This window comes from Dromaius novaehollandiae, chromosome 1, assembly GCF_036370855.1.
Source record: "Dromaius novaehollandiae isolate bDroNov1 chromosome 1, bDroNov1.hap1, whole genome shotgun sequence".
In the NCBI taxonomy this organism is placed as follows: domain Eukaryota; kingdom Metazoa; phylum Chordata; class Aves; order Casuariiformes; family Dromaiidae; genus Dromaius; species Dromaius novaehollandiae.
The window spans coordinates 156,767,709-156,792,139 of record NC_088098.1 but is presented as its reverse complement, the minus strand read 5'-3'; the positions used below and the strand labels follow the sequence as shown (position 1 = coordinate 156,792,139).

Genomic DNA, 24,431 nt, shown 5'->3' with positions numbered 1-24,431 from the left:
CTTGGGTATATGATGATGTGACAAAAAAAATAATTATTTCAGTGCTGGAGGAGAGAAATATGTTGATTGACAACATAAGCTGTTTAATGTATTTACAAGTGAGATATTCCAGAGTCTTCTCTACAAATTTCAATCTCTGTAGGTGAAGTAGTAGCTGTAGTCTCTGGTACTAAAGATAGTAAAACTGGAATACTCATGTGTCTTCAAGGACATGTATGTTTAATGCATCTTTTCCCCTCCTCAAAAGGTTGTGTTTCTACGTATACAAATGATGGAGAAATTGATGTGCAGGATTAAAACATTATTCGGGGGGGGGGGGGTGGAGAATACATTTTGGCTGATATAGGCTGAGTTTTGAGAGATTTTCTGTAATGGTTTCAGAATAGATGGGAACCTCAGTTATGCAGTCAGAAAAGAATTTTCTGCTGCCCTGTGTTTTTGTACGTATTGGAGCTTTCTAGGACTTAATTATTCAGCCTTTGAGAGACATTATACTGATCCTGATTTACTCTATTATGTTGTCTGTGAATATCTGATATTAATTGAGTCCATCTAAAAAGCACATTAGCAAGTATAATTTTTTCAATATCTCCTTAACAAAGAAAATTGTATTTATTAAAAGTAATTCAAAAGAAGCATTCCCTTCATTAAATAAGGTATCTGCAATGTCTTGGTTATTCTCTTCCCTAAGCACAGAGAAAACAGCAGTGTTTTATTTCATACCATGTGTGGTAGCTCTGTGTAAATATTGCCCTTTTAATTGCAATCACTGTAACACAGTGAATGCTGTTATTATTTGCAAAAGGGCTGTATGAACTGTTTTATACCACACTCTATGATAGAACGTAGCAAACAAAATCTGTTAAAAATACAATGAACTGCAGCATTAAATTCTGTGGCAAAACCTCTTCAGGTGAAGTGTTACGTTATGTTAATGTTTTAATCACCGAACCTCTCTCTCTTCCTGTCTTCCCCCCAAACACGTACACAAAAAATCCCCCCTGTACTTTGCCATATCTCTGCTAAAACTAGCAGAGTTGACAACATTTATGTGAACAGTTACAAACACCACAGACTCAACTAGCTTTCACAACTAGTACGGCTTTGCCTCTTAGTGACAGCTCACATTTTTGCCAGACTTTGCAGCTAACAGAGTAAGCTGGATAGGACTTCTTTCCTGATTTTCTTTTCATACCAGTGATGGGATTAAGCCATTCATTTTCAGATTGGTTGCAAGGTAAATACTGTTAGTATCAGCTTAACAAAATTAGAGGAAAGTACACTGCTCAGGTGTAAATTAGTTTAGTTCCAGTATAAGTAATGCTGTTCTAATTCATAGAGGCAAAGGTATGATCTCGAAAGTGTATTTACTGTAATGCTATTTATGTAGGTTCCCCCCCCGCCAATAATCAGAAATGTTGTACAAGTACACTGAATTTAAGTAAATATATTCTTGGTGTAGACTTTCAAAGCCTACATTTATTTTAAATGCAAAAAAAAAAAAAAAAAAAAAAGCCGTATCTTATGCATCCAGCATGAAGAAGGGTTTCTTCCTCCATGTACTTCTATATAATTCATATTCACACCATTGAGGAAGTTACTGATTAATGCTAGAGATCTGTCCTCTCCTGTGATGTGTTTTGGGGGTAAAAGAGGACAGGCACCTTATTAAAATAGCACGATGTGGGGGAATGACATGAAATACTATTAAAACTGAAGCAATGGGAGCTGGATTTATAGATAAGACATCACAAATGAAAATATTATACCAGAAGGCTTCAAAGACAGAATTTTGGTCTCTGTGTGTGTGCGAGAGAAATGTTGTCCTCAGAAACAGAGACAAGTTCAAGCTTTTAAAATATCAAGGGCTTGCTGTAAACTGGCTTGGTTTCATGAGAACATACCTCAGAAAAACAGCACTGAAAGAAATGTGAAGTTCTCATTAAGGATTTGTTGTCGTGGATAAACATGTTTTACAGAAGTGTCTTAGGTATTTTCTGTCTCTGAAAAAGACCTCTTAACAACCATTGATCAGTCTTCTATGTGCATGTATGGCCCAGTCTTTCAGTTTATTATTCATAGTTCTTAGCAATGCATAATTGGAGTCTGATTAAGAACAAGCCAAAAAGACAATCTGCACTTTCACAGTGACGACTTTTCTCTTTCTAAAGAAGGCAGGATTGAATCCCAGCGTATATTTTATCAGTACTGCTACCTCCTGCATTTCAAGATGTTAGTCATTTTATCTTCATATGTTCATTGTTGCAGTCCCTAAATTAATATTTTTAAATCTTGAGCGATGCGTATGCGTGTGTGTGTGTGCGTATGTGTGTGTGTGCATGTGGGAGTAGCAGCCATGTATCACAGAAACTTTCAGAAAGAATCCCTTTTAGCTACCAATTTTCTCTGAGGCTTCTCTGAGGAGAGTATTTTTCCCAGTGGCACTTGCTGTCTGTCTTTTGAAAGAGCAAGTGCTGACCTTCGATACTATACTTGAGAGAAGATAGGGCTAGACTCTATCAACATTACTGATGCATCACATGGTAAATCAAAAATAAGACACCCACAGCTGTTGTGCTGTGTTGTACATGCTCGTGTTCATACGGTAATATACAATGTGAAATGATTAAGGACACATGCTGTACTGGATTTGTTAAGCTTCCTTGTTGGACATTAATGGAGAAGTATTTTTTATTTCCTGCTTTGCATACACTGCAAGAGACTGAAAAAAAAGAAAAATAGGAAGATGAGAATGTGCAAGAGCAGGGATATTTCTTCAGCTGAATATTCATTTTGTGTGGTGATAAATAATAAATTAGAAAACCTATTGTGATTATCTTGTTTGTGGGTTTGTTTTTTCATGTCACTGGTTTACAAAAAGGATAATGTAAAATTTAAAGGAGACATTGTGCATGTGGGGCTGCTACATGGAACCAGAGATAGCATTTGCAAGCTGATGAAACATATTCCTGTGGATGGCATTAGTGATGTGACTTGTCAAGGTAATGAATGAAATATTGTAGTAAGGCAAGGATATTACAATGGCTACTGTATGCAGAGATGATGTTTCCTAAATTGAAAAACAGGTTTATTAATGGTGTGCTTATAAAGAAAGGACTAATCTGGGATTCTGCTACCGTATTTAATTAACAAGTCAACCATTAACGATCCATGCAGTTCAGTGTGCAAAGTGAGTGATGATCAGTTTTTTTGTTGCGCTGTGTTCACGGCTATGAAAAGGTGGTTGCAAACCTCAGAAAGCTAATTCAGAAACAAAGATCAATATTTCATTCTGTCTTTTGCCAGTGTTAATTTAGTAGAAAGGAATGTTCACATGTTCCTAGCCTTGTTTATGATTTAAGCTTCCTGCTTATTTATTTCTTTGAAAATATTATTCTTTGCCAAAGGATTTAATCCGATATTGTTGTAGCAGGGGGAAATTCTTGGTGGAAACAGGCCACTCAGAATATGACATGTTGACTCTCCAGTCTTGAAATCTGCGATTCATAAATTGCACAATATGAAGCAGGTGATGAGTAGCAAGTTTTCCTGAGGAGAAGGGCATCTGTAGTGCCGGGAGCTCAGCTGCGTGCCGCCAGTTTGGGTGAGTGAAAGCTGTCCCCGCAGACGTGCATTTGGAGGCGGGCGGCGGAGGTGCTGGGCTCTGACGATCACAATAGGCGGCACAAGCGGCCGAGTGCGGTGTGACCTGCGTGGCATTGTTTGGAAACATATGTAGTAAGGCAGCAGCCAGCACAGATGGCAGGAGTACAGAAGGAAAACCCGATGGGAAGTTTGACTGATTTATCTGCGATTGCCTCTCCTTTTGTTGCGTCCTTAATGGTATGCGGAGGAAATTGAACAATAAAGGCCCACTTTGGAAGGAAATAATGGTTCAGCCGTGAAAAATGTTAATGAGGTGTTGAGAAAGCTTTTGGGTGGTGTGGTGTGTTCGCATATCAATATATTGCCTTTTTAATGGGTAAGGTTCCCTAATGTTAGTGGACCTGGTCATGATTTAATGCCAAAGGAGCTGTCATTCAGCTCTAAACAGGCAGGAAGGGAGATGAGAAGAAAAAAGGCAGTTCTTCCTTATTTAAAATACTGCTAAACTTTTATGGGCTGTGAGTATAGGGGAGAAAAGAGAAATGTGTGAAGTGATGGAAAGATAAATCCCCATAGATCAGTTTAATATTTGGGATCAAGGCAAAAAAACAAAAACAAAAATTTAATTTTGCATAGAACGCAAAGTTTCCAGTCAAGTGGCACAAAGCATAAATAGGGACAAAGGGTGATTTGCATGAAGTCCTGTTTGCACTGAAGCTGCCATAAAAGGCAGTGTCTAGCCCAGTTAAAGCAGACTAAAACCTCTAACATTTGGCTGGAGTTCACTGTTGGATATCGAGAGATTCTCTGTACTACTTTACCGGTTGATAGATGATCCAATGAGCTGCTTTAAGATCCTAATTATTGTAGTAGCCTTTGAAAGACCACCCTTTTCACTGGATTGCTTACCCAAAACAACAGTTTAATATGGTAGACATAGTATCTTCTGCAAGGACAGTAACAGAGATTTGACCCCATCAGTTAGCTGGCACTCTTGTTCTACCTTTCTGTATTCATCCCATATCAGCTCTGTCCCTACAAAGCTGCTAATCTTATATACTACATTACTATCCCAGTTTGTTTGACCACATATCTAAGAACCAGTGAACGCTGTTATAGCGGAGATGACTTACTGTCTCTCCTGAAACTGTGAATCTTATTCCAGTCTCCTTGTTAATTTGTGATGGCATATGAGTACAGATATTTAAGGGGTTTTCTATAATAGTGACCATTTCCCTAAAGTATGCATTAAATTATTCTGGAGATCAGATACTTTTCTTATTTGGGTCCTTTTATATTGTCAGGACATTTTTTTTCTTCCAGTGCTGCATCATCATACACTTATGCTTATAGCTAAGAGAAAAAACATGCAGTGCTTGGGGAAAGGATTTACAGCTGTCTTGCTTCTCTTGCTTTTTCATTATACATCGTATTAAAGAATTCACAGCCCTCAGGCTCTGTTCTCCTTTTGGTGTGCAGGAAAATGTGTGTGCAAATATCCATGAATGGAGATGAGACTGTACCCTGGATACATCCTGCTGCTGCACAAAGGTGTCTAATGCTGCAGAACTCGGCTGATGGAGCAAGTAGGCTGTGCGTTGTTTATTTTAGAAGGTAACAGGCTATAACAGCTAAGGGGGAAATTACTTGCTACACAGTGTATTCAAATGAAATCTTCTCTTTATTGTCATACTACACATTGGATATTTCAGCTGAGTGTATGAAATTTTCAATGAAATGTCATCCAAAACAGTCAGTAAGTGTTTTTCTGGTGCACAGGCTGTTAAGAGGTAAGAAATCTTTGAGGCATAACATGTTGCCTTGCTTGTTCCTCCTTGCCCGCTCTCAGACAAATGAAATGGGTGCAGCTGCAGCAGCACATATTCTTGTGACTATGATGTGCCCTGATACAGATTCAAACTAATACAAAGCTGTCCCAGAGCAAGGTGCCACATACAGAACTTATTAGGGCTTAGTCAAAGCGTGGCAACTGTTCATGCAGAAAAATGGTTTAACTACTAGTTTTAAAAGTGATTTTGTGCAAGTTAAATACATACTAACTGCCAAAGGTGACTCCAGTTCTAAATATCGACCTATTTGTTAGGCTAAACCCATCTAGTGTCATGGTTGTGTTGGTGCAGTTACTTCTGTGTAGCTTGCTTGTGTCTATGCAGTATATTACATGGACATGGTCTCAGGAAGCAGGTCGTGAGCTCCCAGTATGGCATATCTGCTGGTGACAACAAGGATGTGCGTTGTGAAAGGTGATGTGTTGTTGGCAGACTGGTTATTTTCCAGGACTGATTATTGGTGAACAGGAAGAAGAGCGATGGGTCACTGTACTAGTTTCCCTTTTCCCGGTCTCTCAGATATAGAATATAAGAGAAATAGAGCTAGAAAACCTGGAGAAATCCCTCCTCAAAGGAAACAAATCAGCTGCTCTTATTTTGTTCTCAGCCAGTTTGTCTAATTGTGTGAAGGCTGTGAACATCAAAAGCAGCACTTCTAGGAACAGAAGCCTCCTAAATCAGACTGCAGATATGAATGGATGTGACTACATATGGTACTTTGGAGAAATGAGCCAAGAGAAACCAATGGGGCCAGTGAGAGGTCTGATGAGATCTCAGGGACTGAATTGCGATCTCTGCATTATTTCCTGCCAGTTAGGGGCTACCCGAGATGCAGATCCAACTGAAAGAACGTTTGCTGGATGAAGTTTTAGCCAGACATTAATGTGTTTTTTGAAGTCTTCCCATGATGAAGGCTTCACAGCTTTCTCCTCTTTACCTGAGTACTGTTAGTGATCTTTCACTGGCCAACCTGAACCTTTTCTGTTGTTGCTTAAGGAAAAAAACAAACACGCACACATGCACCCACACACACACCCCCACACACCCACACTCAAACACACATAGTAGACTTAGTTATATTGCTGGATAATAGGTATGCCAGCAAGCTGGTGCAAAAAGGCTGTAAGGGATGTAGGTCTGAAGCTGCTAACCTCAGCAGCAAGTTTTTCTCCATAAGGATAGCACCAGGGATAGGCAGCGATGTGACTGATTACACTGTGGGTTAGCTTTGCAAATTGCTGCTCTGACTGGATGTTAGCATTTGCTGTAACAGCGGTGCCTGCGTCAAGTTGTTCAGGTGTCAGCAGCAAAGGCGCTAGACTTGGTATCAGTAGGAGTTGCTATCAGCTCTGTGCCAGATTCTGTGCATCTGTGACTCTGTCCTCACCTCTAGGTAAAAAAAATCCTATGGGATATGCAATCCCATCCCTCTCTTGCTTCTTACTCTTTCACCCCAGTATTTCCAGCCTCCAGCACATAAGGCAGCCAAGCCCATGCTGCCTGCGTCACCTTGCCTTAGCCGTGACCCAGGGCCAGAAAGGTGGGTTTTGCTCTTACTGGGTTCATGTATCAGGTGCTATGAGTGGAATAAGTTTGGAAAACTTAACCTACCACATTTGGCAGACCACTGTTAAATCAGCACATGAGCTAATCAATGGTTAATGCTAATGAGCAGCGGTTGTGGAGAGGAGCCTCTTCTGTTGCGTAGTTAAGCATCTCCACATACTCAGAATGAAGAGTTAGTGCAGCTGCATGCCATCTTTGAATGGATTCGTTTACTGCCAGTTCTGTATGTGCCACAGTTTAGAATATGAAATCATACATTACTTTGGGAATTTATTTTGCTTTTCCAGTGTCTTGTGGTAGACAGGTATTTAACTGTGGAATGCTGTGCCACTTGCATTTTTTTAATTTGTACTCTCCTGGTTTACCAAGAATTTTCTTAGTTATTCTTTGAATACCTAATCCTTTTTATTGTTTCTGGAGTATATTCACATACCTGAACTTGTGCGTATTAGTGACACTTGCTGTGATGCTAATCTTATGGTTAGATTTACCTTGTTTTTTCCGCTCCAAGAGGCATGTTTGTAACACTCAGAAATTTACATTCTGCTCCTACTATCATAAGGTTTTAGGATAAGGAGGAAAAGTGGGGAAAGGGGTCTTCCAAAAAGGAGTTTGAAAAGCAGAAGGACAGAAGGAACTCGTGCCTATTTTTGACCACTCCAGTGCAAACGCTCACAAGAAGCATAATATACGGTCCTGTTTCAGTCGACTGTAGCATCTGCCTTTGTTTTCTAGAGCTCCAAATCCTATAGGGTGATGAACTGCCCTCAGTGCTAGTTAACCTTTCTAGAAATCGAAGATGACATTCAGCCTTGTTCCTCCCAACACCTCTTAGGTGGTGTGCAGTCAGCAAGGCAGGACAGCTTGTATTTCCTGACTTAATGTGTCTTTAATCTACACACATACTGGCATATTTACCATATGGGAACCTTCCTCTTACCCTGCAAATGACCAGCTCCCCCAGTCTTCATTGCTTAATAAGTGCTGTAGGTTTACACTTGAGCTCTGTTTTTAACTATACCACTGATCTCTTGCAGGATCTTGATTTGATTATAATCTATGTACTTGGAATAATAATTCTTTCTTCTATAGCCCTCAGATCTTAAAACAGCATGCTGTGGGGCAGCTTCCTTTCTTAATATATTGCGATGATACTTTTGTTGCCAGGAACAGAGCAGCATTGCTTTGACCTCTAACTGAATTCAAAAACATCTTTCAGTGAAGGTGTTAGTCTGCTTTCAGAATGATATAGCGCCTCTTGCCAGGTCTCAGTTCATACGTTTTTAGCCTGAGAAAATCCTATAAACTGAATGTTAAACCTCTCACTGATTTCAGCTGTGCCAGGATATGTCTGAAGAGTAATGAATTAAAATGCATAAACAGATCCTCAGTGTTTCTGTTTGATCAGCTCAATACTAGTAAATAGTTTGCAAATGTGCCTTATCCCAAAAGGTCATAAATCATGATTAATGAATGCTTAAGGGAATAAATGATTATTGAAAAACTTGGCATTTTCTGATTATCAGGTTTTTATGAAAGCAGTTTTCTTTCACTTTTGCAAGTATTTTCAATTAAATAAGTATGCCTTTATACAGATTAAAAATTGTGATAATCCTAGGTGAATTTGGAATTGGCCTTTTCCTTGTGTAACATTTCTCTACTGTGTAGCATTTACAGTAATGTTATCACATTGGTGTTTGAATTCTATAATAGCTTCTTGGTAAAAACATTTGTCTTTCTCATACATACCAAAACTATAAACAGTATTTGCCTGTGCTATTTTTTATAATGAAAAATGATGTTTTTGTACAAAATTTGTACATTGTACAAATTGTACGAAATTTTTCTCTATGTTAACATCTTGTTCAAGACTACTACCTTGTTACTAAAGTGCCCAGAACATAGCTCATGCATCCAGGAAAGGAGGGTGGGTGGAGATGAGGAAGGGCTTACAAAGCATGTGTTTTACCTGGGCTGGCGGTGACACATTTCCTTTCTTAATTCTGGAGCCTTCCAGCTGGTGCTTGGAAAGTGGAAAAGTCTACAAGCTGCACAATTAGTCCTCTCTCAAGTGCACTGTTTCCTGTGGTGGTCTGGATTTCTTCTGCACACTTTTTCTTCTTTAAAGGAAGCAAATAGGCCTTGCTGTTATGGAGAGCTGTGTGTGCAGCTCTTCCATGTCTGTGCTTAGAAGTCATGCACTTAGCAGAGCACTTTGCACATCCTCCTTCCCGTAGTCTGGTCCCTAGCATTCTCGTTTCTCTTTTCAGCATTTTTAGGAGTCCTGAGCTGCTGCTGCTGCTGCTTCAGGTCCTTTAGCATGCACATTGGAGCACTAGCAGATCAACATGTGACTGTGCTACATTGCAACATTATGCACTAACTAAGGGGGCTGCCTGCCTGCAGGATCTCTGCCTGAATCTTTTGTTATAGTATGTGGGAGCAGTCTGAGGAAAAATCAGAAGTTTGTAGTTGGCCTAGGGTGGTCCTGGTTCTGGCCTGGCTGTGCTACTATTTCAGGTATTAGATACTTTGGCAAGAGGATGGTTCAGCTGTGTAGTATTCAAAGAAAAGGTGAAAACGCTGTGTTCAAAGCCTCCTGGTAAATAAATGGCAACCAGGGACCTTGACCAGAGAGGGCAAGAAATAGTAAGAAGTCAGGAAGCAACTGGCAGAAAAACTTGTGGACTTGCAGTGGAAGGTCCAGTAAGAGTCTAATATGGACAGATCTCTCTTGACTTAGCATGAACTTATTCACCATGTAAGTAAACCAAATTAGATCATCATGTAAGTAAACCAAATTAGATTAGGTAGGATAAGGTTATACCAGCTTGGTGATTTGAGCTACATAGTCATTATGTTGGTGATCCGATGTTTGCAGTGTAAAACCAAGAGTTCCTTTGCATTGGTCCCCAGAGATCCACATTCAATCTTGGCTGTGTCTGGGCTCTGTTGATGCTGTCTGTAACCTCTTGATGTTTCCTTTTCTCTTCTGAATCAATGAAATTATTGTCTTGAGGCAAGTGGGGCTGGGAAAACAGAAGCCTAGATATAGGTCAAATGGGGACAAGGGAAACCCAGAAGAGATTTAGGGGGTGTTTCTTTGACTATCTTCACCCACAATAGAATCATGTGCTTGGATTACTCGGATCTCTAAAAGCCTGAAAGAAGGTGATTCTTCAGCTTACCCTCTTAAAAGATTCCTTGAAAGAACAATGTCATTTATTTGTCCAAAATCAAATTTTTAATCATGCGGTTTAGATAATGATGAGCTGCATGAGTTGCCTTGGTAACTCACTGCCTCAGAAGTCTTAGCATAGCTTTAAAACTGTAAAAAAACAAAAGAAACAATCAGGATGCAGAGAAATGTCCATATTTGAAAAAGTGACAGAACTTGCAGAGATCTGTATTTTTGTCTCATCAAATTGCAGCAGAAATTATTTTTACTGAAGTGGACAATTAAAAACTAATGTGATGCTGGATCCAGCTCACATGAAATGAGAAGTTTTTTTTTCTTTCAGAAAAAGGAAGATATAGCCCTAATTAGAACAAAACATATAGCAAAAATGTGATGTCATTTGGCTACCAGATAAGGGACAGATCATCACACATTTCCATTCGTTGTGTGAATCAAGGCCTTGTATTTCTGTTCTGTAGATCAGGTGCGAAGGGATTGTCACTAGTTCTACTCTATTTCCTTACCCTTGTGAGGGACCCTGTGTGTTCAAAGCACAAGAATTGGACTCTGCCATCTTTTGTAGAGCATTAAGTCTCTTCGTTGGTGATGACCAGATGTATGTTCTGATTCAGCAGTGTTTCAGGGGCACCTTCCCTGGGAAAGTCTGTGTGCATGTTTCCCCCCAAGGATTTTCTTTTCTTTTTCCTCTTCCCTGATGATGGATTGTTAGGAATACAGGCAGAAACAAAGCTTTTGCAGACCTTTCTCTGGCTTCTAGAGAAACTTAGCAATTCAAAATGTTAGGAGCCTGAGTTTTTCAAAGCACATATTTCCCCATTCCCAGTCCTGTAAATAATAGCGTATGAAGGAAGTGTTAAGTTAAACAGCATGCTTGGGCTTCTGAAAATTGAAACTATACATAAGAATAGAATAATGTAATTAAATCCAAGTTCTTCCTTTAAATTACAGAGTCGTACAATTGCAGCAGTGGCAATTTTGTTTCTTTTCTCAGCATTCTTTTCTCAGTGTTAGAAGATAAGGAAACAATGGAAAAAATAAAATCCTTCACTTGAGACAATGGAGGAAAAAGCCTTCCTTATTTAATGTCATGGAAGTAAGATATACCAGCTGACAACCAAATCTTGGTGATTGCACAAGCCTCAACCAATTCACAAAGCTGTGAATTTGATATACTGTTTAGAGTTTTCATACAGGGCCTGACATTTTAGTGAAAATAGTCTGATTCTTCTGCTGCTCTTCAGGAAGGACATGAATCAACATACCTAATCAATTTTAGGTATTTGTAGGTGTCAGTCAAGGAAGTGTGATATCCGTGAGATGCTAAAAGCTGTGTGAATGCAAAGAATCAGGCTTGGTAATCAAGTCTTCTTGACCTCTTGTGTTGGGGTCTCCAGCGTAGAAACAAAGAACTGCATATGTTAAATAAGGAACTATATAGGGTTTAGGTTGGACAGTGTCCATATGTACTGCAGTGCAGTCACAAAATAACTCAGTGCACAGGGCTGTCAGAACTGAGTGTCTCTCCTGAAATGAAAATGGTGCATACACAAGTGTCCTATTACTTTTTTTTTCCCTCTAGTAGAAAAGAACTCATACCATGCAATAGTAGAAGTCAATTATTATGATCTTTTATTTATTCATATCTTGCTCAATCAGCTAGCAGAACAGAGAATTAGTATAACTATTCATACATTAATAAAAAGAGAGACATTCTAATATATCTATAGCTTCACTTCTGCAGAAAGGATAATAACTTTTGAGCCAGGAATTAATCTGATATAATGTGGCTGCTTGGGACTCCTATTGGTCCCTCCAGTCACTCAGCCGCTACTCCATATTTAATGATTGCTTCCTAGGTCATGCCTATTATTCACCTCGTGGTTTTCTGCATGGTTTTGGTTGCTCTGGCTTTCAGCTGTCTGTCACTACAAAGGCTATATAGGAGTATTGTAAAATACAAATAACAAATTGCACATCTCAGAGTAGCTGCAAAGAATATCTACCTTCAGTGCTGATGTAGCTCTGAAATACAAACAACGAGTATGTATTAGCAGAATCTTCTTTATGGGCTAAATTTGTTTGTGGGCTAAAGTTAAATTCTCTTGCTCTTGCTTGTATTGGGTAGATACTCCAAAAGTAAACTCCTCACTTTTGATAGTACTGTTCAGAGTAGATTTGATACTTGAAATGAGAGAAGGTGTAAGATGTGGTGATTTTCACAGTGTCATGCATAATACTTATTTCATCTATAGACATAGATTAAATCCTTTTGGAGGTTAAAGAGATGCAGGACATACTCAACATGTTCCAAGGGCTCATCAAAACCCTGCAGCTTTGGCATCCTGAATCAAGCCATATTAACTTTACCATAGCATAACTTGTTGAGTTCATATCAATGTATTGGAATCTAGGTAATAACTTTGTTACATCACAGCACAAATAAAAATATATATTTGATAAATGACAGTACAAAACAGAGCCTTTGCCAGAAATACAGAGAACAAAGCTGTAGGGAAACCAGTAATAATACGAACTACTATTGCATCTTCTGTTTCATTATCTTTTTGAATGCTGTGCATTAAACTTCTGAAGAAAATTATGCCTTGTTGTTGTGGCTGTTGCTTTTCATAGATGTTTTCATAATTGTAAGAGGAACTGATAATTCTGTGTTTAGTCAGTGTTAGATGCTAAATATACTCACCTAATGATTCATGTCAAATTTAAATGTATGATGAGGTGTATTTTCTTAGACTTACTTTACATTAATTCTGCATTTAAATGAATTTCAAAGCATTGATGTCTGGTAGGAAAAAAATATTCTTTTTTAAAGATCTTTTTAACATTTAACATTTTGAATTTTCAAACATAAACATTCTATCTGAGTGTCCAATATTAAAATAAAACAGTACTTCCTTTTGTTGCGGTGTTTCATTAATACCAGTAATCTACCTTCAGGATTCCTGGGTAAGGAATAAAGCCATGAAAGCAAACTTTTGAAGGACCTCGTGGCAAGAAAGGATGTGCGTGACGTTAGCCCTATTTGTGAGCCTGCTCAGATGAATGAAGTTACACAGATACCTTACTACTTTGACTGTGTGTCACACAGGCTGTTCTTTAATATTATTATTATGCAACTGGCTAAATGAAAATGTAACATGTATGTGTAATGTGTGCATTAAAATTAACAGTGTCATGGGTATAGGACCTTCCTAATAAGCAGCTAAATATGCTAAATCCCATGTGAGAGTTAGCATTTTGCTGAGTTGAACCTTTTTAAGAGTTCTCTTCAGAAGTCTGTGAAAGACTTTGCCTAATGCTTGTGACACAACAAAAATCTGAATGCATCTTCTGCAATGAAGTTTTTCTGATTTGTTTACCCTAACAGACTGTCTTAATTTTTTTTTTTGGTATTATTATCAGATGTTAAAAATGGCATATTGTGCAGTGATGGTAATCCCAGATGATAATCATAAATACTTGTTTGCCATTAGAGACAGTTACACTTGTATATCTATGTTGGTTCATCTTCATGTCAGGAAGGATGAAATCAATCAAAATAATACCATGTCAATGGCAATACATGTCAAGTCTAAAATAACATCTCTAATAAAGATCTCCAAACACAAATAATGATATCACCAATTGTTTTTTACCAGGTAGGGCCTGACTTGGAGTACCTTCATTTTCTGCTTGTACAGCTTCCCTGATGTGAACTGATGATTACTTATATTGGCATCAGTTTATTTGCTGACAACCCGTTTTGTCTGTTTGAATCACCCATCTTATCAAGCTAATTTTTCGGTTGTTGCAATAATGTCTGCTGATGAAAAGAAGGCTGCTTAAAATATGAATACTATTCATTCAGGACATTTTACAAGTTGTAAGATGTTTTTGTTGATTTATTTATTTATTTGTTTATTTTTTACAGATTAAACTCCTGAGAGTCTCAGCAAGTCAGGGATCCATCTCTAGTTGCTATAGGTGCATATCTGCACCTCTTCTGGGAGAAGATAAAGGTACCCACAAATGTGTTTTGAAATATATGTGTTTAAAAGATATATATTAGGATTAGAATCTTTATGTAAAATCAGAGGTGTCATTCCTATCACTTAATCTAAATTATCAAATAAGTGAAATTAATTAATTAATCTTTGTTTTAATCAGAGTAGTCTGACTAGCAGCTCCTGTGACAGATATGACTGGACATAGAATGTTTTTCTGAGCTGTGGCCTTCTCAGAGAATGGAGATAAATTATTCCTAGCTCTGCATGAAGCCCAAAGCTGTCAAACTTTCTTAACGTAGCTGAAGGCCTTGACACTAAGGTATGTGAATACCAGCTGTATCAGTCAGTTTCTGGCTCTGGGACTTCATTCATATGCATTCTGTAACTTCATTCATATGAGCAGACTAGCAAACAGGGCTATGTAAAGTCTCCCTCCAAGACTGGAGAGCGGTCCATGAAGGTGCCCCAAAGATGACATCTGACCCACAGCAAAGGCATGGTTAGATGGTCATGATTTACTGACCTGTATGTCTTGGCTCTGTGACTTGAAGTAAGTGTCAGTTTGATAAGTAACTAAAATGTGGCTTTTATTCTGGCAGTCTTACGGTGGCTTTTTTTTCTTCTTCTTCTTTTAAGACTGGCATAAGAAATCAGGTTGGAGGTAGAAAAGGAATGAGCAGTAAGCATTCAGAAAAGATAATGTTAAGGCTGCAGAGAACTAGGGAAACAAAAAGTTACTGGGACTCTATGCAACCTGAAGTTGGACCCTAGTTCATGTGACTGTAACTTTGACATTTACCAAGAGTATTTTGCCATCTGATCCCATATGGTTGAAAGGGAGGACTGTCTGTTCCATCTTTTTCAGGCCTTTAAAAAATTATTAAAACACACTTGGTCCCATCTTCCTTCTTTAACTTTCTGTAATGATACTTAGGAGCCAAGTAATTCTTGTTTGCTGTGCTCGGTAGGTCAGTTTGTATGGTTGTCGAGACCTTGGGAGCAAAAGGAAAGGTGAGGATAGTATTTCAGTGTCACTCCTGTATCTTCATGTGGATTTAAGACTTCCAGTGACATCTAGATTTGGTTATTGAGCAGGAGTTTGTTTTGTGTGCAGATTCATAGTTTTGGGATTACTTACAAGTTAGGTATTCATGTGGAAACTGTACTACTGTACAGTAGAGTACTACTATTTTCAGAAAAGTGTGCATTACTGCCTGTGGGGATGATGCGGAGTATCTTCACACGTACGTGTCCCTCTGTCCCATTTTTGTCTATGAGTCTGTAGTTTGTGTATGCATGGAGATCTCCCGTCTGGCCCTATTTGAAGTCCCTTAGATGAAAGGAGACTACTGTGCTGGAGCCTGAAGATTCAAATTCGGTGTTGAGAAGATGAAGGGGACCAGTTGCTAGTGCTTAATGTTGCTTACATGCCTTTGCCATGTAGTTACTGTAAAGGTTCTAGCAAAGGTCACTTTAAACTGAGTGTGCACTTAGACAAAATAGACTCTCAGATTAGATGGAATGTAATTTTTTTTAATTCCCTTTAGAGCTCCCAGTCTATGACAGGGAAAACAGAATGTATTCAGTAAAACATCTAATATTGCAAATGGCCTAGGAGTTTAGAGGCATCACAACTCTTGCTAGAAGGAAAGAGCAATCACTTAACTATTCACACAGTTTTGAGAGAGCTGTCCATAAACGAAGAAAGGCATGATTTCCTAGTAGCATGTGCAGATCACATAAATTAATTATTTTGCTTTTTTAGTACCAAAAAAATGTTGGTGTCTCAGTGGAAACAACTATTGTAAGATCATTACTGAGTGTAGAGTACTTACATTTACTGAGATTTTGGATATTTTTGGTTGAGAACAAATCAAAGCCAAGTTACAGGAAATGATAATAGAAATCCCTTTGACTGTTCTGAACAATTAATACTGTTGTTGCTCCATTTGAGCACAATGGAATTTATCTTACAGCAATTTTCCAACTCTTGTGATTGCTTATTGGAAAGACTAGTCAGGAACTGAAACAACTGTTTCTCAGAAACTTTCCCCCATTCCTTCTTCCCCCACACCTTTTCTTGGTATAATCTAAAGAGATTCCAGACGAAAATGTTGGTTTCTGCTCTTCCAGGGGGAAAAAAATTACAACCTTTTGTTGCTAGTTCATGCAGAGGTGTTTTAGTGGTCCATCTTAGAAACAAACTTCAGTGTGTTGTAGTGATGTGGCAGTAACTTGAATTTCTACTGTGAAGCACTTACTATCTCATAGATGTGTTTTGCACTTAGCCTGAGGCAAACAGCAGTGTTTAACCTTTGAGCTCAAGTGCAATATGGTCTGAACAATTGTGAAGTTATGGGGTAGGTAAAAAGGAGGTGTCCTCGTATGCTGTAGCATTCAGAGATGTGTTTAGTCCTGTGGTATCACTGGTATCCATTCCACTTTTCTGTATTATGTGTGGTCAGATCCTCTGTGTTTTATGGGACTTGTCCAAGATATCTGAGGGCAAATAAACTGCTTTTCTTAAAAGCCAGTTAGGTCAAGCTGTGGTACAACCTAGTTCAAACATAAGGACGTTTCCTCTGTGAGTAAGCGCAGTTGTGAAACAGTTGCCAACTTGTGAAGATAAAGACTCAGTCAGTGAGACAGTTTCCACTCCCACTCCTACTATTGCCCTGGATGATTGCCTAGTCTTCCTACTATGATCCAAATTTGTGTTTGGGGATGCCCTCATTTGCATATTATTGAGTTGATAGGCTTTGTAGCTTTAAAACCTCTAGTGCTTGCTGCAGCCCTGCTTTGGTACTAACACGTTATTTTGTTTGGAGGGTTTGTTTTATGCAAATGGAGGGAACAAACTGCCTCCAGTTTGTAATTCAGAGTGATGCAAAGGCCCATGGTTAGTGGGGGGAGCGTGGAAACACAGCCCTGCCTGAGCATCTTCCTCTGCCAGAGGACTGGCCTCACCATCTCCGCGTCCCTTCGGGGGACAAAGCACAATCCTTCTTCCCTGCGACAGACCAGCCGGCTTGCTGCCTGGTTCATAGAGAGACATGTGGGGATTAGCTTCTGTACTCCCTTCAGGCCACAGAGCCGGCTGAGAAAGCTGCTTGAATTGTGCATGTGTGCACTCCCGTGCTAGTCACAGCCCGGTCTTCAGTTCGCATATGTTTGTTTGCATGGGGCAAAAATGCAAAATCACTGGAGAAGCCCTGAATTTTGTGGAAGGGAATAATACCGTATTCTTTTTTTTTTTATTCCCCTAGCTAGTCAAAAATGTCCAAACACATTAGTTGAAATTCATATTCAAAATGTATTCTGGTTCTAAAACTGAGGTAGTAGCTGATTTTTATAATCGAGCTAAAATCACTACATATTAACTACTACAAAGGTCATGATGAAAGATTATGAAGTACAAAGTTAGAAATGGTTGTGTTGAAATAGTAGGTTAATAGCAGGAAGCAGAAATCAATATACATTAAAATATTATGCTATATGTACCAGACAGCTATTCACCCTATACCAGGAGGTGAACAGCATTGCTTGGCTAACATGTTACCATGTTGCAGAGTTGCTATGGCAATATCAAACCAATGAATAAACCACATCACAGAGACAGGGAGGTGAGTAAGTGTGAAATTGATTCAGTTGAACACAGGAATATGTGGGAGCCAAATTTGTCAAGATAAAATTTCTGGTAGGAATATCTATTTCTTTCTACACTTTCAATATTTTATTAAAATGATTTTTTAAAAAATGAATTCCTGTAAGTAGTAGTGGAGGTAATTTTTTTTCCCAGCATAAACTACGTATTCTCCAACTGATGTTACTTCTATATTTCAACACACATAAAGCATTTAAGAAATGTATCCATGCATAATGAATGTAGCTAGACATGGTTTTTATAAAGAAAATATATATATTATTTTTAAATAAAAAAATAATTGGTAGTGAAAGCAAATTCAGGTAAAATAAAGTAACTCATGTATGAGTTCTGTTATCAGCTGAATGCTAATATTGTAGAAGTTGTATTTGAAAGCATGTTTTCAAATAGATCGTGATTAAACTTGTTCTTTATTTGTGAATATGAAGTATTAGTGACATAATCCACACAAATTTCCAGAAATGGTATGTAGTTTGAATTATATACCACACTGATATAACAAAAGGCAGATAGCTGTGTTTATAAATTGATTGTACAAATATTGATCATGCTTCATTGCACTATTTTATGATCTTTGTATCTGGAATGTCTCAGTGATAAAATCTTTTTTTCTAGTTATTTTAAAACATCCTGGGAAAGGAATGATTGTAAGAAAATGTACTATCAGCAGTATATTTCTGTTACGTACAGAAAAAAAAATATATATATTGGGTATGTCTTTATTTAAGATTTCTGTTTCACTAATTCATCTCAGTCCAGGTGGACCATCAAATAATGATAAAGATTTTAGTCTTGAGAAAAGTCCTGTTGCAGAGGACTAGAAGGGCAGTTTATTGTATGTAAGTTATGAATATTCCAAATTGATATCTGTTTGTGTAAGGCATAATGAAATCTATTTTCAGAGCTTCTTTTTTTAGGTTGTCTGATAGTTTTGGGCAGGAGGTGTGCTTTTGTCAAGTTCAGTGCTCTAAGTCTTTTACTGTTGATTTACTCCAAATTTAATGTTAATTTATAGCTTAAAAATATGACACTATACATATGCTTCTCTGTTTCATCCTCAGTTTCCTCTATGAGTATACTTACGTCCATGCTATTTTTATTTTAAAATTCCCGAAGAAAAATGTATATGAAAATAACACTAAATTAAGCAGCATTAAGTTAAATTTTGTTTTAATTCTTAAAATGCCAGAATGGTCTTACCAAGTGCGGTCAATAAAATGAAGAATGCAATTTGACTGAAGTATTTCTGTTCTACTGCTTTGGTTTCTTTACTTCAAGTCACAGAATTGTATAGCTCAGTTTATTTGCAGAACAGAAACCAATATTTGTTTGCATCCACCCTTTTGGCTTAGATTCTAGAGAGCAACGTTTGCCAGATTGCTGGCAAAGAAGTTGCTGACTGATGCATTTTACACTGGGGAGGAATGATAAGGCAAAGATAAACACGGTGCAAATGTTGGCTGCACCATTATTCTCACTGAAAGCTTCCTGTGATCTGGGGTGCTGAAGACAGAAGTAAAGTGATGCAATGACATCTTTGAAGCGTTCAGTTACACATTTTGCTGAGCTTTCCTGCAAGCCTTAAGCTCTGGCTAAATAAGGTTCCTAAACTATGTTTATGTGACAGCAGGCAGCTGCATCTCTAGAGACTGTTCATTTGTGGTGTTTTTAAATCTGAACAGAATCCCCAAATTAACTGAGTAAGCCTAGATAAATATGAAGGTTAAACAGATGCAAAAAGAAATAATGTGAGCCAGAAGCTAGTCTGCGTGGTAGATCCCATGTGCCTGATGTGCATTTCTTCATTTGTCACTGGCCATTTTGGTCGTACACAATGCAACACCGGCCACACACCGCTGCCAGTGTGGACCCCTGTGTCCCTGATGCCCACAGCCAGCAGGGAGAGCGGCTGCAGAGAGGTGAGCATTGCTTTTCTCGCCCGTCCTGGCTGAGGGGGCGAGTAATCTGGGAAGGGTGGGAAATATATGAAAACATGGATCAAAAGCCATGCTGGTCCACACAGCTCAGTGTGCAGGAAGCTAAAGTGTTGTAGGGATAATCCTGTCCTGGAGGAAGCATGAAGCAGAGGCAAAGTTGTCACCACTGCTGCTTCTGCCCTGTGTGTGGCCCAGCCCCACCGTTGTGCTCCTGCCAGGGCTGCCCTGAGCGCCGGCCAGGCCTCCATGAGCTCACCCGTGCAACTAAAATAAGTGGAAATGTTATCTCTGAGGAAAGGTGCTTTTGGGAAAGGCTCAGCTTTCCAACTGCTGCTTGAACTTTCTTGGTTTTGGTATTCATTATGGCAAACGTGCAGAATATTTCTTCCTGGTTTGAAAGCAGAGGGAAATCTCTTGTGTTCCAGGTGGCGTCGGTTTGAAATAGTGCTTCTGAGTGGCTGCTAGTAGAGCTTGCTAAGTGGCCTGTTGTGTATAAAACTGCACAACCATTATATCGCTACAGACGATGGTTCACTTTTCAAATACTCGGAAGCAGTTTTTAAAGTTGGAGTCCTTGGCGACGCAGACATTGCTGAAAGAAAAACATGCTTTTGGGGCAGGGAAGAAAGAAGCATCTCTTTAGGAAGCCTCAGATGAGGTGGGTTTCTTTTCTCACCTGTGTTTATTGCTTCAGCCTCAGGGTGTCCCTCTCCCCTCCCCACCTATTTCAGTCTTTTAGCTCCTGTAAAATGAAATAAATTATGCTAGCTGGCCTGTCTTCCTCCAGGATGGCTTTCCATCCCGATCACTGCGGGGTGGGGGGAGTACATCAGACTAGTTTCAACCCCTCTTCCTGCCCTCTGAAGCCATTGGTGACAATGGTCCATTATGGGCAGCAGTGTGTAACCAGTGTTGTGACGCATAATAAGTGCTGTCTAAAGAGAAGAGTGCTGTATGCTTAATCAGTAGCATTAGTCCCCCCTTGCTGGCAGCTTTCATCTTTGCACTGCAAAACTTAGATATACATCAACATTGTAATGTATACAGAAACGAAAGGATGCAAGGTGGGAGAAGATGCAGGGAAGCATCCACTCTCGATAAGCAGTGGGGGCTACATAACATACTGCCCTGGAAATTATCTCCTCTCTGGACCTCTTTTGAGTGTGTGGTCCCCTGTTCTGGGTAACCTTCATACTAATCCTTTTGATAAAACTCCCAGGGACAAAAAGCATTTGTGCGTGGAAACAACTGAGTAAACTTCTGTTAGCACTCTTTTATACAAAACTCAGCTCTGGTGTCTTCTTGTCCCAGTCTGTCCTCTTATCTGCTCCCTGCATTTGAGATGGGCTTCATCTTTCTCCACAGTTTCTGTGTGCCAGCCAGGGTGCCACTGGGAACAGCAGAGAGTGCCTGTCTCCTTTCCATAGCACCTGCTGCTCACCTCTGTCCAGGGTTAAAGGGTTTGTGTTCACTGCAAGCAGAGCATTATCAAGCAGTAGTTCCTCTAAAAAGTGTAACTGAGTAAGTTGAAATATTTTTAAAGTCTTATAACTTCATGAGATAGATACAGTAGTGTGTGCTAACAAAAATCTGGTCTGTGCATAGGGCAAATTCATATTCTCTGAAAGTCCTTGCTTAGGAATTGCCTTGTGTTTTCAGAGATTTTTATATTTTCAGTGGTTGCTTTGTGTGTGTGTGTGTGTGTGTGTGTGTGTGTGTGTGTGTGTGCGCGCGCGCATGTGGTTTTATGAGTGTGTGTGTGGAGAAGGGAGGTAAACACCAAATCTGACCATGAGCCTTTTTTTTTTTTTTTTTTGGAAAAAATAACATCTCAGCATTTGATTTCAGCCTGTTGACTTTCAGAATTACAAAAGTGTACTGTCACTTTGTATTTACCCTTAGTACCTTAGTTATGTGCTCTATTTTCTATCTTCATGTGGCTTTTTTTTAGTATTTCTTCTTGACTTTTGGGTCACAGGTCTCTTACTAAGCTCTCTCCTCTGTCTCTCTCCCTTTTTTGTGTCTTTTTCAATCTGATAGTCTGCTTCTGTGCATTTGATGTATAGTCTCTTATAATAACTGCCAGTTCTCTCATGCTCCAATATCCTTTAGGTTAGCTTCCCATGAGAGACTGCCTTGCTGCTTTTTAAATTTCTGAAGTCAATTATCCTTATTCTTCTTTTCACATCTTCCTTTCTTAGAATCATGAATTCATTTTTACTTTTGTACAAATTATCTTCTTCTTTCAGACTCCCAACTAATTTTTTGCTATTAGAATGTGTCAAGAACAGCTTTGTGGAATCAAAAGAAAAGAAGACATTAGGGAGAAGGCTATTTAACTTTTAATTCTAAATGCAGAATGAGGCCAGGGATGAGAACTGTATCAGTGCCCCAGTATCCATCGTTCTTTTTCTCAGAGCCATCTAGTCGCTCCTGGTCTGGTCAGGGTCATGCAGTGTGGTAAGTGGCAGAAGGCAGAAGTCAGAGGGAGTCTGGGGAAAGCTCAGAAACTTCCTGTGATTTTCTTTTTTCCGCTGAACTGGGGAACATGCTTTTTGGCATCCCGTGAGCTGCCTTGGGAGAGTCCTCAGTCAATAACACCCTTCCTATCTTCCTTTTGGGATTGGTGACAGTCTCTTTCCAGCCCTTCTGGGACATCTGACTCCTTGAGTACAGAAGTTCCTTTTGGTCCTTCCCTGTAGGTTTCAAGATCATGTAGCTGTTAATTTGGTAAGACACTTATTGCAGCACTGGCTGCCAGCTGCCATTCTTTCTTGTAAAGTTGCCAGTGGTTCCTATGGCCCAGCTTCAGTTCTCTTTGGGACAGCTGGTTTCCTCTACCATTCTTCTCTGCACCTGTTTGAACACCATAAGCTTTTCAGACAAGCTGTGCTGCCTGCAGTTACTGTTTCTGTTTCTTGAAGGACTGCATTAGCAGTTGATTTGATTAATTGATTTAACTGTATTCCAAAAGCTTCTCTGCCAGTATCTCCTGCTTAAATATATTAGTCAGGTGTTTCTGCTGTATCATTATCTTTTTGCTATAAAAAGAGTAAGGCAGAAGAGCAAGTCATCTTATAGGTTAAGTGGGGGAAATAAGAGCACAGAAAAAGCAGCAAGTTTGCCCCCTCCCTGCCAGTCTAGACCTGGCTTGTGAGGGGAGAGGAACAGTGTCTTATAACAGGCTGCATTGTACACTGCAGTGTAAAGGAACAAAGTAATGGGATACATAAGCTGCAGTTCTGGTAAATGTAGATAACTTTATCTCTGTTTACACTCCTATTACTATGTGTCACAGTTGAAACTTGTGTCTGGTGGATGAAGCAATGCACTTGCTGATTTTCAGACTTGGGCAGACATCAATGCATTGGCTTGTTTCACACTAATGGTCGTCTTTACCTGTGTAATGGTTGAGCTTAGAAATGCCAGATAGCATTACAGTGCCATTGTGTATAACTCCTGGTACAAATATCCAATAAGAGGCGGAAGCTTCCCCAGAGTTCATCTACAGAAAAGACGAGCAAAGGTTGAAGAAGGCCAGTAATTACTTGGATAAATAGCTTTGGATCAGACAGTAGCCACTTGGTTGACTGAACTAAATGCATGATCACCTAAGCAGTTTTGGTATGTTTCCAGGAAAGAGAAACTAACCTGACACTGGAGGAGGAACTGTTGTATATTTAATGCTGAAGAGAACCAAAATACAGAATTACTAATCTTGTAATTGGATCCCAATTTTGACACTACTTGATAGTTCCAGTGGTCCATGGCGCTTCCTGTTGCATCCTGTAGTCCTGGTTCCCTAGTTGTTGAGACCAGAAGACCTCTATGAGTTTGCTGTAGCTGCTTTCTGGCCTTCTGTTTAAGAATCAGCTCATCTGCTGCTAGTTCACACATTGAACTGTATTAGCAACAGCTGGAGGGGGTAAGTGTCCAAAGGAGAGCTGATTTTCATATCAAGTACAGGTATTTGTGGTATTTACTGATTAACCAGACTCCCCCCCCCCGATAGGGAGCTTTGTGTAGTACAAAGATGGAGGGATGGTCCCTAAAGGCTCAAAAACCGTTTTGGCCAATGAGTAAATTGGCCCCCAAGTACAGTGTTATTATAACCTTGCTTGTTTGGCTTAAAAAAGCATAAAACAAATTTCATGGGTTTTGGAGGCATCCATTTATGCCTTTGCAATGCATAAATTGCAATAGTTAGCAGTGAAGCTGAAAACTTAATTCTGGACCACTTTTACATAAACATTTGGAGCCTGGTCCTAGAGCTTTTGTATCAGTGGGAATGTCACAGTTTCCTTTACTAGAGTTCAAGACTGGTGAGCACAGGATCCAGAAACTACCTTTTCCAAGACTGCATCACAATTTAGGTGGAGAAGTCTTGCAGAGTGGTTTAGCAGGCCAGAAACTAGTGTTTGATCTCTGTCTGGGTTGTACTCCAGCCTTTCTGGCTCTTCACTGAATTGAGTTAGAGGATTGTGTGTTTTCTTCAAATGACATGGAGTCATTAGAAAAATACCAGGGCACATTTTAGAAAAACAGGACCCTTGACTGATTCTGTATGAATTTCAACTCTTTTAATTATAGGCTAATTAAACTTGC

At 39.2% G+C, this 24,431-nt stretch overlaps 1 protein-coding gene across 2 annotated transcripts in view; it reads left to right on the top strand.

Moving 5' to 3' along the window:
* Positions 1-24,431, top strand: part of MYO16 (myosin XVI) — a 385,095-nt gene that overhangs the window by 12,693 nt on the left and 347,971 nt on the right. Inside the window, exon 2 of one of the 2 annotated variants that reach the window (XM_026102455.2) lies at positions 14,150-14,237. The exons of the other annotated variant lie outside the window; for it this stretch is intronic. The gene's annotated coding sequence lies outside the window, so the exon portion shown is untranslated. The remainder of the gene's footprint in view (positions 1-14,149; positions 14,238-24,431) is intronic. 2 annotated transcript variants of the gene reach the window in all.